Below are 17935 nucleotides of genomic sequence, written 5' to 3'. Positions count from 1 at the left end.
TCTAAGCCTTGTGAGGTCATAGAAAAATAAAAGGATGTTCAAAAAACGATGCCAATCTAAAGTAGACATATGGGGGATGTTAGTTAGCAACAATTTTGTGTGTTATAACTGCCAGTCTTACAAGCAGATACATTTAAATTGAGAAAAATGCTAATTTTTGCAATTTTTCACTATATTTTCGTGTTTTTCACAATTAAATACTGAATGTATCGACCAAATTTTATCACTATCTTAAAGTCCAATGTGTCACGAGAAAACAATCTCAGAATCGCCCGAATAGGTGAAAGCGTTCCGGAGTTATTACCACATAAAGTGAAACATGTCAGATTTGAAAAATGAGGCTCTGTCAGGAAGGTCAAAAGTGGCTAAAGAGGGAAGGGGTTAATGACCAAGCTATTTTTTATGTTTTTCCATTGTCTCATTAAAAGAGCTATAACTTTTTTATTTTTGCGTTGACATAGGTGTTTAAAGGAACAGTGTTACCACAATTTTTTTTTTAATATGTTAAAGATGTTAGTGCTTTATTAAAAACGTTTGGATTAATTTGTGTGTTTGTGTGTTACTTTTTCTTATTTTTACACTTTTTCTTCCCTAAGGGGGCTGCCATTTTTTTTTCCATTTCTGTATGTGTCGATTAACGACACATACAGACATGGAATACGGCAGCTCCAGTCTCATAGGGACTGCGAACGGGGCCCGTTCCATCCACTAACATGTACGCCGCCGTGTGGGAACGGCGCATGCCACACAGTTCAATTTGAAATGCGCGCCATTTTCCTGTGGACCGGAAGTCGCGGCCGGACAGTAAGATTACTACTTCCGGTCGCGGCTTCCGGACTTGTGCACATGGAGCAGCGGCAGCAGACGGAGCGGATGGACCGGAGGGAGCGGCGGCGACTGGAGCAGGTAAGGGATTTCTATGTATGTTTGTGTTCAGTGTGTGTTTACTACTGTATGTAAACCTTCTACACTGTGTGTTAGCTCAAAAAATGGCGACACACAGTGTAGGAGGTTAGACCGTTCAAACCCCTCGTTTCTCCCGGCACTAGCCAGGATAAAGGAGGGGGGATGCTGAGAGCTCACTAGAGCGAGGGCTTTTTACCCAATTTTGCAGCATAAAGCAATGTGGTTGCTTTACCACATGCAATGAAGCAATTTTGGGAATGGCTCCATCTAGTGACCAGCAATGGGAAATATTATAAATTAGAATCCAATTGAATCCAATTTATAATATTTCCTGACTCGTGAAAAAAAAAAAAAATTAGAACAATGTTTAATCACCTATACACTAATTGTTTAACTAAAAAAAAAAAAAATCATGTTTTGCTGGCAACACATTCCCTTTAAGGTCTTGTTTTTTTTTCAGGATAAGCTGTATTTTTTAATAGCACCATTTTGGGGTACATCTATTACATATTTTCCAAAGTTTGTTTGAAGCCCGATTTTTCATTGGTTTAAAATGGATCACGTCATCTGTAAGCCATAATAACCAATCAGATCGCTGCATGGATTTTTAATACCTGCTTTGGAAATTATAAAAGCTTACCTGATTGGCTGCTGGTAGGGATGTAACAACCAGAGTGATGTCACACTGCTGCTGCTGACATCATAATCTGCCTCCCGGTACATTATTCAGAGACCAGACACACATCTAATACACCGCCTGCTGCCACCAGACTCCACATCCAGGAGAGGACGCACAATATTCCTCACAAGACCGTACTCCATCTCCTGCTACAAACAGAAGCCATCTCTGCTGTGTTTTCCTAGGACATGATCAGAACAACTTCCTACATGTAACATGAGAGACATCACAGTCCTTCTTCTATACTAGATAAAGGTTAGTATCGTGTTAGGTACGTGTGACCAGTGCGTTCGCACAGGGCGCCGCCCGCCGCACTGTAAGGGGGGCGCCACCAGGAGTACATGCCCCGTGCCATGGCCACTACTCGGGACGCCAGCGGGTCAGGTGCCACTCACTTACTGCAACGACCTCATACTGGCTGCCCCGCGCCCCGGCCACCGCTCGTCCGGTCACCCTGTCCTGCATCCTGAATGACGAGACAGGCGTGATGACATCATTCGGGACGCAAGACAGGGAGGAGACACCACGCTTCCTGTGCGCTTCCAGGGCTGGTGGAGACACCGAGGGAACGTTTTCTCCAGGGCGGCTCCAGCTCAAGCAGGAAGCGTTTTCCGGAAGCCCAGCAGGTAAATCACTGACTGAATGTGGGAACTGATGGGGTTCTAAAAAGGGCAATAATGGCAAATGGACAGAGGATTCAGTGCCACCTTGCTGCCCATTCGCCACTTATTGCCCCTTTAGTGTCCTTCTATTCAGTGCCCCCTTGATGCCCATTTGCCATTTTGTTGTCCCGTTATTGTTCTTCTGTGACAAAAGATGCTAAAGGCTACAGGGGCAGTAAATGGCCATTAAGGGACCCCCAAACAGAAGTACGCTAAAGGAGCTGTCTCCAGATTTATTATGGACACAATCCATTATAACGGTCATTTTTATATCCATGTTAGACATTTCTTTTGGTTATTGATATAAATTAGACTTTCAATGTTAGTGTTTACTGAAAATTACAATGTTATATATGTCTCATAATGAGAGCCACTGTAGTTTATATGAGAAGAATGTGTTGTGCTGGTTACTATGGTGATAGCAGCCATCTTGGGGCTTATGTCAGAAGAATGCATTGTGCTGGTTGCTATGGTGATACCAGCCATCTTGTTCCTTATATGAGAACAATGTGTTGTGTTAGTTGCAATGGCAGACATCTTGGGAGTTATGGGAGAAGATTGAACCTCATTTAACACTACTGTCTAATAGAAAAACTGGATTTGTTGACCATAGCAACCAATCACAGTGCAGCTTTCATATTTCCAGCGCAGTGGGGAAAAAAATGAAAGCTGAGCTTTGATTGGTTGCTATGGGCCACAGGATATGTTTTTCTATTAAACAGTTTTGATAAATGCTGCTCAATGTGCTGTGCTGGTTACTATGGTGATGGCAGCCATCTTGTTACAGTCAAAGGCAGTTGGTGTGAGCAGCCTGATACTGGATAGAACTATATAAAGTTTGTTTTTTTGAAGCCCGATCAGGGAATAGCTATTTTTGATTGGACATTGAACAAAGTTTGCCTCCTTTTGCGATATTTGATTGGATTAAAAATCGCTTTTACTGAAAGTCACTTTTACTGAAATTTACTTTTCACTGCCATCCACTTTTCAATTTGCATCGAAGTACACACTTGCCTGATCGTGATTTTTGATTGGTTGAAAAGCTAACCAATAACAATTTTTGATTGGTTGAAAAACAAACAAACACGATTTTTGATTGGTTGTAAAATAAACCAGTAGCGATTTTTGATTGGATTGGACATTTCACAAAGCTTTTCAGATTTTGATTGGTTTAAAAGTCACTTTGATTGGTTGAAAAAGAAACCAATAGCGATTTGTGATTGCATTGGACATCGAACAAAATTTGCCTCCTTTTGCCACTTTTGATTGATTTAAAAGTCACTTTTACTGAAATTTACTTTTCACTGACCATGGCTCCCAAAAGAAAAACTCCTGAACAAAGAGAAGGTCGACACTTGGCTCAAAGAATACGGCGAGCAGCAGAAACGCCAGAAATGACCAATGCTCAGCTTGAAGATCAAAGATTGCGACAAGCGACCGCAAGAGCTGAAGGAACACCTCAAGCAACTGATCGTCGGGTTCGAGCACAAGGCGCAAGAAATATTGTTTCTCGACGAACGTCTTGGGATTGCATGAAAAAGCTGCTATGAAATACGACCCAACAATTGAATATGATCTGCACGACTTGGTCATTATTGGAAACATGGACACGACCTGTGAACATTGTGAAGCCCACAAGTGGAAGTCAGAGCCACCTGGCATGTGCTGCTCTGCTGGCAAGGTTCAACTACTCCCTCTTACTGCACCACCAGAACCACTCAAGTCACAGATGACTGCGAACGCTCCCCAAACCAAGCACTTTCTGGGAAATTTGAGGAGCTACAACTCTTGCTTCCAGATGACTTTGTTTGGCGTGAACGAAATTCGAGAGAGAGGCTTCATGCCCACCTTCAAAATTCAGGGACAAGTTTGCCATAGACTTGGATCGCTCCTGCCATTGCCCAATGAACCACCAAAATTTCGTCAGATTTATTTCATGGGCGATGAAAATCTTCAATTTCAGCAACGACAGAGCAACGTCCCTGGAACTCGGCCGACATTTTGCTGGAACTGCAGCAGATGCTTCACGAACATCACTGTTATGTCGAGATATTCAAGACCTATTTGGAAATGATGACTTCGGATAACTACAAAGTGGTAATCAAGGCTGACCGAAGGCCAACAGGAGAGCATGAGCGGTGATACAACGCACCAACTGTCAATGAAGTTGCTGTCGTCGACGTTGGGGAATTTGAAAATCGGGATATTGTGCTGCAGAAACGTGATAATCAACTGCAGAGAGTTTCTGAAACCCATCGATCATATGACGCACTTCAGTACCCACTGATCTTTTGGCAAGGCGAAGACGGATACAATATTCAAATCTTCCAAACAAATCCAAGTACTGGAAATGTTACCGCCGGGAAAAGAGTTTCGTGCATGACCTATGCCTATCGAATTATGATGCGGGCGAGCCATTCAAATCATCTCTTGATGGGCCGAAATCTTTTCCATCAGATTTTGCTTGATATGTATGCCAAAATCTAAACGGAGCGACTTCGCTTTGTCCGTTTCAATCAGAAGGCACTTCGCGCTGAAAGCAATATCCACCTTCGAGATGCTTTCGTCAATGATAGAAACACGAGCAATGTTGGTCAGATGGTTATCTTGTCTTCCAGCTTCACAGTGAGCCCTGGACATATGCACAAACACACTCAAGACTCCATGACATATGTGCGAAAATATGGAAGGCCTGACCTGTTTATTACTTTTACGTGCAACCCAACATGGAAAGAAATTCGCCAAGAGCTTTTGCCAGAACAATCAGCGACTGATAGAGACGATCTGGTAGCCCGAGTCTTTCGACAAAAGGTTATCAAGTTCATGAATGTCCTCACGAAGGGCAAGGTATTTGGAGAAACTCAATGCTTCATGTGCAAATCGAATGGCAAAAACGAGGTTTGCCTCACGCACATATACTGATCTGGCTGAAGGAGAAGATCTGACCAAATCAGATCGATTCTGTCATTATTGCAGAGATCCCAAATGCACAAGATCAAAAGCTATTCGACATCATCATGAAGAACATGGTCCATGGACCATGTGGATGACTGAATCCAAGCTCCCCATGCATGAAAGATGGCTTCTGTACAAAGAGATTCCCAAGGCAGCTGATCTATGAAACTCAGTCTGGAGATGATGGTTATCCACTTTATCAAGGAAGAAAAGTGGGAGAAGGCGGGTTCACGGCATTGATGAAGATGAAGATTGGCAATAGTTACCAGGACATCGAGGTCGACAACAGATGGATTTTACCCTACTCGCCATTTCTTTCCAAGATCTTTCAATCTCACGTCAATGTTGAAAATTGCAACTCAGTTAAGGCGATCAAGTACATCTGCAAATATGTCAACAAAGGATTGGATCAAGCAGCATTTGGCTTGGAAAGACAAGGAAGAACAACTGATGAAATCAATCGCCAAGAAAGACAAGAGAGAACAATTGATGAAATCGATCGCTTCCAAACTGGACGTCACATCAGTAGCAATGAGGCTGTATGGCGAATTTTGGACTTTCCAATTCCCGACTGCTATCTGATGGTAGGTCATCTCAACGTCCACTTGGAAAATGGACAGAGAGTCTACTTCACCAAGGAAACTGCTGCACAACAAGTTTTGCAGCCCAAAGACACCACGCTGACAGCATTCTTCAAGCTTTGCCAACAAGATGACTTTGCAACGACACTCCTATACTGCGATGTTCCAAAGTATTATACGTGGAGTATATCTACAAGAGTTTTCAAGCGAAGAGTCCAAGGAACACCAGTTGAAGGTCATGTTGGAATCAAGTCAAGTGATGCTCTTGGCAGAGTCTACACAGTGCACCCAAACAACCACGAGTGCTTCTTCCTCCAGTTGCTTCTTCACACAGTAGCAGGCCTGACATTGTTTGTTAGCCTCAAGACTGTTGACGACCATGTTTGTACAACCTATAATTAAGCATGTCAAGAAAGGGGACTAATTGAGAGTGATTTTCATTGGGACAAGACTTTAGAGGAAGCAGCAACCTGCCAATTACCAGCAAGGTTACGAAACCTATTTGCTGTCATACTCACGTCGTGTGGGCCATCCAAGCCACTTGAACTGTGGGAAAAGTACAAAGAGTACCTCTCGGAGGATGTTCTTCTGCAAGCACGGCAGCAAAACCTGGGACTCCAATTGGACAGCTGTACTCTGCAAATGCTCAACATGTCATTGATCCTACTTGAAGAAAAGACCCTCATGATGGTTGGAAAGAGACTTGAGCAACTGGGACTTCCCACGACGGAAAGTAAAAACGATGAAAGACTTGGACGGGAATTGCTTCGAGAAACATGCTATGACATGAGCGCTCTGGAGACTTATCTTGCAACCACTTTTGGTTGCTGACCAAACGACGGCGTACAATCAGATCTTGGACATGATTGTGAAAAACTTTGGTGGTATTGTCTTCTTGGATGCTCCTGGCGGAACAGGAAAGACGTTTGTCATAAACCTGTTGTTGGCAAAGATCTGACAACAATCCAGGATTGCTCTGGCTGTTGCTTCCTCAGGCATTGCGGCAACATTGCTTGATGGCGGCAGAACTGCCCATTCAGCGTTCAAATTACCACTCAACTTGACTCGAGATGCGTCTACTGTTTGTAACATCAGCAAAGGTACTGGTGTGGCAAATGTTTGATGATTGTCTGGGATGAATGCACGATGGCACACAAGTTGGTGCTTGAAGCTCTGGATCAAACTCTGCAGGACTTGCGTGGAAACAATACAGTCATGAGAGGTGTCGTCTTGGTGTTGGCCGGTGATTTCCGTCAGACGTTGCCTATTTTTCCAAAGGGAGCACCCGCAGATGAATTGAAAGCTTGCTTAAAGCAGTCGGTGTTGTGGCATGGCATGTGAAGAAGATGAGTTCGACTACTAATATGCGAGTTCATCTGCATGGAGATGCCACAGCTGGTGAGTTTGCCAGCAGATTACTCAATCTGGGGAATAGAGATGTTCAAGTTGACAATGGGACGGATCTGATCAGCTTCCATGATGATTTCGCAAATTTTCCCAAGTCTGTGGAAGAGCTTACAAACAGTGTCTTTCCCAACATCGCCTTCAACTACAGAGATCATGAATGATTATGTCAACGGGCAATACTGGCTCCAAAGAATGATTCTGTCAATGCCATCAATCAGCAAATTCAAATGACTCTGACAGGTCAAGAAAAGCTGTACAAGTCCACCGACACAGTCATTGACCCCGATCAGGTGGTGTACTATCCGACAGAATTTCTGAACTCTCTCGAGCCGCCTGGCTTACCTGCCCATCGATTGATGTTGGAGGGTGGCTCACCTATCATGCTGTTGAGAAACATTGACGCTCCGAAACTTTGCAACGGGACGAGGCTGTGTGTCAAGAAGTTGATGGATCACGTCATCGAGGCCAACATACTAACAGGATGTGCCAAGGGGGTAGTTGTCTTTATTCCTCACATTCCCCTCGCTCCAAATGATGTTCCTTTTGAGTTCAAGCGGTAACAGTTCTCAGTATGCCTAGCCTTCGCAATGACAATTAACAAGGCTCAAGGTCAATCCCTGAAAGCAGCAGGAATACACCTTCAAAGTCCCTGTTTTTCCCATGGGCAACTATATGTTGCTTGCTCCAGAGTTGGCAATGGAAAGAATCTCTACATCTTGGCACCGGATCAAAAGACAAAAAACATTGTTTACAAGAAAGCATTGGATTAGAAACATGCAGTCCTAAATCAACACTATATAAATCTGTAAGGAATATATTGCTTCATTTAATTTATTTTATGCTTCCAATAACATTATTTACACTGGGTATAAAAGCTAGTATAATTTATTAATTAACTTTTATTAACTTTTTTTAAGGGGAATAGAAAAAAACCAGCAAGTTTGCAACACTTTTTTGCATCCTAAATTTACGCCATTGGTGTAAATAACACAATAACTTTATTCAGCGGGTTGTTATGATTGCAATGATACCAAATGCATATAGTTTTTTCTAAGTTTTACTACTTTACACAGTAATAATACTTTTTTTTTCAAATTATTTGTTTTTGTGTCTCTATAATTGAAGAGCCATAATTGTTTTCTTTTTCTGTCGATGCAGCTGTATGAGGGTTATTTTTTGCGGGACTACTTGCAGTTTATATTGGTACCATTTTGGAGTACATGCGACTTTTCGATCACTTTTTATCACATTTTTTTTAAGGCATGATGCACAGAAAACAGCAGTTCTTGCATCGCTTTTTATTTGATTTTTACGGCGTTCGCCGAGCGGGTTAAATAATGTAATAGCTTTATAGTTAGTTGAGTTGTTACAGTCGCAGTGATACCAAATGTGTGTAACTTTTTTACTTTTTATTTGTTTTTTAATAATAAAGCATTTTTTAAGGGGAAAAAGTGGGTTTTTCATTTTTTTTTCACTTTGAATTTTTATTTATTTATTATTAACTTTCTGAAACTTTTTTATTAGTCCCACTAGTGGACTTTACTGTGCGATCACCCGATTACATGGCCTAAAGGCAGACCTGGGGGCATTTATTAGGCCTCTGGCTGCCATAGAAGACACCGGCACCCTGCGATCTTATCAATAGCTCAGATGTGGCGCTCGCTATTGAGCTCCGCATCTGAGAGGTTAAACTGGCGAGATCGATACTTATTTAGATTTCGCCTGTTCGAGCAGGTCCGCACTCAGCCCTCGGAGATTTGCATTCTCCCCTCTGTGTTTCTTTTTTTCGATGCAGCGCCGTAAAAAAGGCAATTGCATTGAAATAAAGCTCGTTAGTGGCCACCGTAAAAGCACCTATGGGCAGTGACTAATGCATTAACCCGTTGGAGAGCCAGCAAAGATTTGGCCTTGTAAACACAGCCTATTTTTTTTTAAATCTGACATGGGTCACTTTATGTGGTAATAACTTGGGAATGCTTTTACTTATCCAAGCGATTCTGAGAATGTTTTCTTGTGATATATTGTAGTTTATGTTAGTGAAAAAATTTGAGCAATAAATTCAATATTTCTTTGTGAAAAACACAAAAATTTTAATGTATCTGCTTGTAAGACAGATAGTAATATTACACAAAATAGTCACTAGTTGACATTTGTCATATGTCTACTTTATGTTTGCATCATTTTTTGAACGTCCTTTTATTTTTCTAGGATGTTACAAGGCTTAGAACTTAAGCAGCAATTTCTCACATCTTCAAGAAAAACTGCACCCTCAAAGTATTCAAAACAGCATTAAGAAAGCGGCTTAACCCTTTAGGCATTTCACAGGAATTAAAGCAATGTGGAGGTGAAATTTACAAATTTCATTTTGTTTTCCGAAATTCATTTGTAATAAATTTTTACCTATAACACAGAAGGTTTTACCAGAGAAACGCAACTCAATATTTATTGCCCAGATTCTGAAACTACACCCCTTATGGAATTTATCCAGTGGTATAATGAGCATTTTGACCCCACAGATTCTTTGCAGAATTAATTGGAAATAGGCTGTGAAAATGAAAATCTAAGTTTTTTCCATAAAATTTAGTTTTAGCTTAGATTTTTTTCATATTCACAAGGGCTAAAGGAGAAAAAGCACACCAATATTTGTAAAGCAATTTCTCCTGAGCACGGCAATACCCCATGTGTGGACATAATTTGCGGTTCGTACCCACGGCATGGCTTAGAAAGGAAGGAGCATTATTTGGCTTTTAGAGCTCAAATTTAGCTGGAATGGTTTGAGGCGCCATGTCACATTTGCAAAGCCCCTGCGGGACTAAATCAATGGAAACCCCCCAAAAGTGACCCCATTTGGGAAACTACACCCTGAAGGAATTTATTGAGGGGTATAGTTAGCATTTTGACCCCACTGTTTTTTTGCAGAATTTAGTGTAATTATGCTGTGAAATTCAAAGTTATTTTTTTTCGGATAAAAGGTGGAAATTTTAAATTTTTACAAGGAATAAAGGAGAAAATGCACCCCAAAATTTGAAAAGCTATTTCTCCCGATTACGGCAATATCCCATATGTGGTAATAAACTGCTTTTTGGACCCACAGCAGGGCTTAGAAGGGAAGGAGCGCCATTTCGCTTTTGAAGCTCAAGTTTTGCTGGAATAGTTTTTGGGTGTCCTGTCGCATTTGCAAAGCCCTTGAGGGACCAAAACAGTGGAAACCCCTCAAAAGTGACCCCATTTTGGAATCTAAAGTCCTCAAGGAATTTATCGAGGGGTATAGTGAGCAATTAGACCCCAGAGGTTTTTTTTGCTGTACTTAGTGTAATTAGGCTGTGAAAATAAATATCAAAATTTTTTACACTACAATGTTGCATTTTTTAATTTTCACAAGGGATAAAGGAGAAAAAGCACCCCAACATTTGTGAAGCAATTTCTCCCGAGTCCGGCAATGGGTTCTGTACTGCTGTTTGGACACACTGCAGGGCTCAGAAAGGCAGGAGATCTATTTGGCATGCAGATTTTGCTGATTTGATTTTTGGGCGCCATGTCGCATTTGCAAAATCCTGAGGTACCAGAGTACAGTGGAAGCCCCCAAGAAGTGACCTCATTTTCAAAACTACACTCCTCAAGGCATTTATCATTTGCCTGGACAAATGACGGCTCAGAAGTGAAGAACACCAGGCGCATTTGAGGCCTATTTTGATGATTTTCACAGCATTGGCCCACAATGCAGGGCTCTGAGGTCAAATAGTAAAACAAACCCCCAATTAATGACCCCTATCTTGGAAACTACTAAAGTAGGGCATATTAAGGGGTGTAGTGAGCATTTTGACCCAACGTATTTTTTCATTAGAAATGAATGCATAGCGGATATGATATGCCATTTTAGTGCACAATATGTTGTGCCCAGTTTGTGCCACTGAAGACAATTACCTCATAAAATGTTAAGCGGGTTCTGCCGAGTATGACAATGCCATATATGTGGACGTAAACTGCTGTTTTGGCACACTGTAGAGCTAAGAAGGGAGGCAGCGCCATTTGGCTTTTGAAGCACAGATTTTGCTTTGTAGTTTTTCTGTTTGGGGTAATGCTTGTATTTCGGTTTATAATATGGGGCATATGTAGGCTGTGCGGAGTACATCAGGGCAAAATAACAGGGCCGGCCTAAGGATAGATGGCGCCTCATGCAAAATGATCTTTTGGCGCCCCATCCCATCATAAAAAAAACTGCCCCATAAAAAAAGAATAATGCCCCCCACAGTATAATGCCCTATATAGTGCCCAACACAGTATAATGTCCATAGAAAAGAAAAAAAAAAAGCAAATCCTGGTATAGAGAGGCACTCGGCTCAGTATGTTTAAAAAGTTTTTTACAAAGTTTATTAATTAATTATTATAAAGACTAAAAATTGCAATCTTGCAAAAAGTAACAAACAAACAGACATCATATATATATATATATATATATATATATATATATATATATATAATATATATATATATATATATATATATATATATATATATATATATATATATCAAACAAGAAGGCAGCAGCACTCACATAAGAATGATCGACCAGGGGCCCAGCAAAAACGTCCCGATCCTCGGACGTGTAATAATATATAGAAGAAGAAAATTTGCAGCACTCCAACATGAAAAAAGTGGTGGTTTATTCAATCCAAAACAACAGCAACGTTTCAATCCTACAATAGGATCTTTATCAAGCCTGATAAAGATCCTATTGTAGGATTGAAACGTTGCTGTTGTTTTGGATTGAATAAACCACCACTTTTTTCATGTTGGAGTGCTGCAAATTTTCTTCTTCTATATATATATATATATATATATATACACATATATATATATATATATATATATATATATATATATATATATATATATATATACATATGTACTACCATGGGCTGGAGATGGAGTGCTGGCTTTAAATAGTGAGTGGTCACAAAGCAAATACTGTACATGGACATAGGGACTTGTACATGTACATAACAGTTAGTCAAACGAAGTTATAAACGGCATAGTATAGCATACAGGTAATCAGCCCATAATACACATGTATAAAAAAGTATACTTATCTATAGGTTGTGTGCATAGTAGTTGACAAGTAGTTGTAAATGGAGGCAGCTATATCATTCCTGCAACGAATAGGAGCCACATATCAGAGCGCTTCCTCCTCCTCTTTGTTGTCAACTAAAGTCTCCCAGACGAAAGGATAGTGTCCTACAGCGACTATATAATAATATAGCATACATAGTATAGCAACTTTCCAATTCGGATGACTTTTAGTCACCGTAGGTACTCGATGCGTACAGCTGTCAAAATCTTTATTATTATTTTTATTTTTTACTTTTATATTTATTTTTATTTCCCCCTCTGTTTTAGTTTTTGGTCATTCCTTTTCCTCTCTATATTCCCTTCATGGGGATAGCCAACGGGAAATCTTTAAGAAATGTATTCTACTATTTGAATTGTATATTGTTACAATTACATACCTTAGTTTGATCTGGGACAACTAGGGTTAAAAAGCAGCTTGTAAGTCGATCGACACTATTGGCTGGCATTTCCTTGATATAGAGGCTCCATGCCGATGCCGTAATATATGCTCTGAGGAAGTCACGTCAGTGACGAAACGCGTCAACCGGAAATCCATGGTCTGGTCTGGAGGTAACTGAAATACATGCTTGGCACGAAAATTTGGACATAGCTGGAATAATGGGCGATACACCGGAGGTGGTGTGTACTTCAACTTGGAGTCAACCCTGCAGCCATGCGAGACAAACAAGGACGACACCACACTAATGGTGTAGGAACTATACATTTTGACAGCTGTACGCATCAAGTACCTATGGTGACTAAAAATCATCCGAATTGGAAAGTCTGTTACCGCATCGCGGCAGGATACCACTTGTGCCTGGGAGACTTCAACAGACAAACACAGAGGAGGTGTGTCTGCCCTGCCGTTACTTTATTCTCGGCTTTGGGAAGGAATTGCCCTGCTCTGTGGATCTCACTCGCTGGAGTAATGATATAGTCACTGTAGGACACTATCCTTTCATCTGGGAGACTTTAGCTCACAACAAAGAGGAGGTGTGTCTGACCTGTTGTTACCTCACTCCCAGCGTCAGGAAGGAATCGCTCTATGTGTCTCCTATTCGTTGGAGGAATGATATAGCTGCCTCCATTGACAGAGACCCCTTGTCGACTACTATGCACACAGCCTATTGATAAGTATACTTTTTTATACATGTGTCTTATGGGCTGATTAACTGTATGCTATACTATGCAGTTTATAACTACATTTGACTGGGGGGGCGTGGCCAGCAGTCAAGATGGTCGGACGTGTTTGAGCTGCACTCCAGGGGACATATCCTGAACTTAGCCTGAGTTGACAGCATACCTATGTGCATATAAGTGACTGCAATTGGACCATAATACCCTTGGCACTCTACATACCTGATTTGAGACTCCTCGCTGGATCAGGTGATGGACGATTCCCGAGTGAAGTGCGGACCACGTGTTGCTGTGGCCTGGAGATCTCGGAGGCGCCTTGCTGTTTCGGCTGTATTCCTTGTGCCGGCAGGGACATCTTGCAGCACTTGGTTCCTGTCCTTCCCTGAATGCGGAGGCGGTAGTTGTCCTGGACCTGGAAACATCAGCGGGAGCTGTCGTCGCGACAGGTACGACTTACTCACCCTGCAAAGGCCGCGCTTCTTGCTCGGACCACGTGGCATATTATTATACACCAGGATCCTTGGGCCTGTGTCGTGGTGTGGAGGTGTAGGAGGCCCGCACCGGAATTTGAAGGGTACTCTATACTTCACCCCGATATTGCCTTCCTCAGTTTAATTTCCCTGCTTGGCAGTCTCCCTACTTGTTGTTGCTGAGAGCGGCGTATAGAAGCAGGACACCATTGTTGCCTTGGGCATATTTGCTCCCACGAACTGTACACTGAGCTTGCCCTGCATTTCTCCTCCGCTAAGTATTCTTGCTACACGTTGGTGATTCACCCTGATATCCTAACAGACAAAATTGAATATTTATTACATTAACTTGCCAGTTGCTTATTTTCATTTAAACAACATGCACAGATCTAAACTTCAACCCACTATGGATAAGTTAAAAGAGTTTGCTCATACAGATCAAGATGATACTGTATCCACTCCCCGTGCTACGCGTTCCACACAAGGCAAAGTGAGGGATGGTGACTCCCACTCACGAGATAACACTGATTCTGAAATGGATCCTGACCCTACATTGCGCCAAGTCTCTGCACAATTGTTGGCGGCCATTAACACCTGTAAGATTTCCTTGACAGGCAAAATCGAAGAAATTAAAATAGATGTCACCTTACTACGTCAAGATATGCAAAATCTGCATGGTCGTATTGGAGTGATAGAGGATAGAGTATCCCGAACGGGAGATAAGATTCATCCATTGATGACAATACTCTCCTCTACTTCTCCTAAAATGGAGGCTTATCAATCCCAAATGGACGAACTGGAGAATAGGATGGGTCGCAATAACTTGCTCATTATTGGACTCCCTGAGAAGACTGAAGGTCAAGCCCCGGAGTCATTTGTTGAAACTTGGCTTAAAAATACATTAGGGGACACTTCTTTTTCATCCTGCTTTGTAGTGGAAAGAGTTCCAGCCAAACCTCCTCAACCAGGTGCCAATCCTTGACCATTTTTGGCTAAAATGTTGAATCATAGAGACCGTGGTACCGTTCTCCGTCTTGCCCGGTTAAAAGGGCCACTAAAGCACAACAACTCCGTCATATCCATATTTCCTGACTTCTCCGCAGATTTGCAGAAACAACGTGCCACATTTATTGAAGTAAAGAAGTTTAGGGATCGTGGCATTTCTTATTCTATGTCTTATCCAGCTCGTCTTCGAATTGTGGCTGACGGCAAGGTGATTTTCTTGCATAACCCAGGAGAGGCTACTGAATGGCTCCAGATGCATCCACTTCAAACTTAATTTGGACGCTAGGTGAGGTTTTGCCTTTACATGTGTAATACTGGATTGTTTTTGTAATGGCAGGAAGGAGGTGAAGGGAAAGTGAGCCCTAATCTACCCACCGCCCTGTCCCTGCCTACTTGCAACGACCCGCCCTAGGCGACGAGGTACAACTGGGCGGCGGTCCCTACGCTGTCTAAGTGCACAGGAAAACAAACGGGGAACACGCAAGGGAAGGGGCAGTAGCCACGGAACGCCACGAGGAAACTGAGCGGCGAACGAACAGTCAGGACCAGGACGAAGTGAGTACACCCGAGCGGGCACGGAGACAGAAGCAAGCCAGGGGCAAAGCAAAGCAGGTCAAGCAGAACTGCAGCAAGGCAGAAGCACGGCAGAAGCAGGCTGGAGCAAGCAGCAGTGGGGCCAGGAATCCAAAAGAATTACAAGCACTGAGGGAGAGAACAGGGCAGGTAATAAAGGACAGGGGGCGGAGCTAACTCCGACAGACCAGGCCGCGATAGGCTCTCCCACTCCTGAGCCTGCCACCCTGGTTGGTGGGAGATGGTGTCAGTCGAACAGGTCTGGCCTCAGGTGTGGATTGATTAATCCCAGGAGTATACCTAGATGAAGTACCTGGCAGATCCCTAACAGTACTCCCCCTTTTATGAGGGGCCACCGGACCCTTACTAAGGGGACCCGGTTTAGTGGGGAAGAGAAGGTGGAACCTCCTGATCAATACCCCAGCGTGAACATCACGGGCAGGTACCCAAGTCCTCTCCTCCGGCCCGTATCCTCTCCAATGGACCAGGTACTGGAGGGAGCCCTGGACCATCCTACTGTCCATAATCTTGGCCACCTCGAATTCCACCCCCTCAGGGGTGAGAACGGGAACAGGAGGTATCCTCGAGGGGGACCAGGACGGGGGAGCAGCGTTTAAGGAGGGAGGCATGGAAGACGTCATGTATGCGAAAGGATGGGGGGAGCTCCAGACGGAAGGATACAGGGTTGAGGACTTCAATGATCTTATAAGGTCCAATAAATCGGGGAGCAAACTTCCTGGACGGGACCTTAAGGCGCAAGTTCCTGGACGACAACCAGACCAAATCCCCGACGACAAACCGGGGGTTAGCAGAACGTCTACTATCCGCCTGAATCTTTTGTGCGCTCTGGGACGCCTCTAGGTTCTTCTGAACCTGGGCCCAGACAGTGCACAGTTCCCGATGAACATCCTCTACCTCAGGATTATTGGAACAACCAGGGGAGACGGAGGAGAACCTTGGGTTAAACCCGAAATTACAGAAAAACGGGGAGACCCCTGACGAGTTACTGACCCGGTTATTCAGGGAAAATTCAGCAAGGGGAAGGAATGAGACCCAATCGAATTGACAGTCAGAGATGAAACACCTTAAATATTGTTCCAGGGATTGGTTGGTCCTTTCCGTTTGGCCATTAGTTTCGGGATGGAAGGCGGAGGAGAAGGACAGATCAATCTCCAACTTTTTACAAAAAGCTCTCCAAAATAAGGAAACAAATTGTACCCCTCTGTCAGAAACGATATTGACTGGGGCCCCATGGAGACGCAGGATGTGTTTCACAAACAAAGAAGCTAACGTCTTGGCGTTAGGTAGCTTCTTAAGGGGCACAAAGTGGCACATCTTGCTGAAGCGGTCGACTACCACCCACACCACCGACTTGCCCTGAGATGGAGGCAAATCGGTGATAAAATCCATGGAGATATGGGTCCAAGGTCTCTGGGGAATGGGCAAGGAACGTAGTAGGCCCGCAGGTCGGGACCTAGGGGTTTTGGACCTAGCGCAAACCTCACAAGCGGCGACGTAAGCCCTAACATCTTTAGGCAACCCAGGCCACCAATAGTTTCTGGTAATGAGGTGTTTGGTGCCCAAGATGCCAGGATGACCAGATAGAGCGGAGTCATGGTTTTCCCTGAGTACCCTCAGCCGGTATTGCAGGGGAACAAACAGTTTGTCCCCAGGGACGTTCCCGGGAGCTGCCCCCTGATCAGCCGCGATATCAGAAGCTAAATCAGAATCCGTGGCAGAGACGATTATACCAGGGGGTAAAATACAAGCAGGATCCTTCTCGGAAGGAGGATTGGCCATGAAACTACGTGACAGAGCATCAGCCTTAATATTCTTGGACCCAGCCCTATAGGTAACCAAGAAATTAAATCTGGTAAAGAATAGTGCCCACCGAGCTTGTCTAGGATTAAGCCTCCGGGCCGATTCTAGGAAAACCAGATTCTTGTGATCCGTAAGGACCGTTACCTGGTGTCTGGCCCCCTCCAGGAAGTGCCGCCACTCCTCAAAAGCCCATTTAATGGCTAGAAGTTCGCGGTTGCCAATATCATAGTTACTCTCCGTGGGCGAAAACTTCCTAGAGAAGTAAGCACAGGGGCGGAGATGGGTGAGGGATCTGGTACCCTGGGACAAGACGGCCCCCACTCCCACCTCGGAAGCGTCAACCTCCACAATAAATGGCTCCTCTTGGTTGGGCTGAATCAGCACGGGGGCCGAGATAAAGCACTTCTTGAGAGTCTCAAAGGCCTGGACGGCCTCAGGGGGCCAATGGAGGACATCAGCACCCTTGCGGGTAAGGTCCGTAAGAGGCTTAGCGACGACCGAGAAGTTGGCAATAAATCTCCTGTAATAGTTGGCGAACCCTAAAAAACACTGTAACGCCTTAAGGGAGGCAGGTTGGACCCATTCCGCCACAGCTTGAACCTTGGCAGGGTCCATGCGGAATTCATGAGG

At 43.5% G+C, this 17935-nt stretch overlaps 1 long non-coding RNA gene across 1 annotated transcript in view; it reads left to right on the top strand.

Annotated features, from left to right (window-relative positions):
• The first annotated feature begins 1604 nt into the window (after window positions 1-1604).
• Window positions 1605-17935, top strand: part of LOC142652885 (uncharacterized) — a 91752-nt gene continuing 75421 nt past the window's right edge. The window contains exon 1 of the long non-coding RNA XR_012847968.1: window positions 1605-1840. This is a non-coding gene — a long non-coding RNA (uncharacterized LOC142652885). The remainder of the gene's footprint in view (window positions 1841-17935) is intronic.

This window comes from Rhinoderma darwinii, chromosome 5 (assembly GCF_050947455.1).
Source record: "Rhinoderma darwinii isolate aRhiDar2 chromosome 5, aRhiDar2.hap1, whole genome shotgun sequence".
Taxonomy (NCBI): domain Eukaryota; kingdom Metazoa; phylum Chordata; class Amphibia; order Anura; family Rhinodermatidae; genus Rhinoderma; species Rhinoderma darwinii.
Note: the sequence above shows the minus strand (reverse complement) of the source record. Positions and strands in the feature narration are given on the sequence as shown.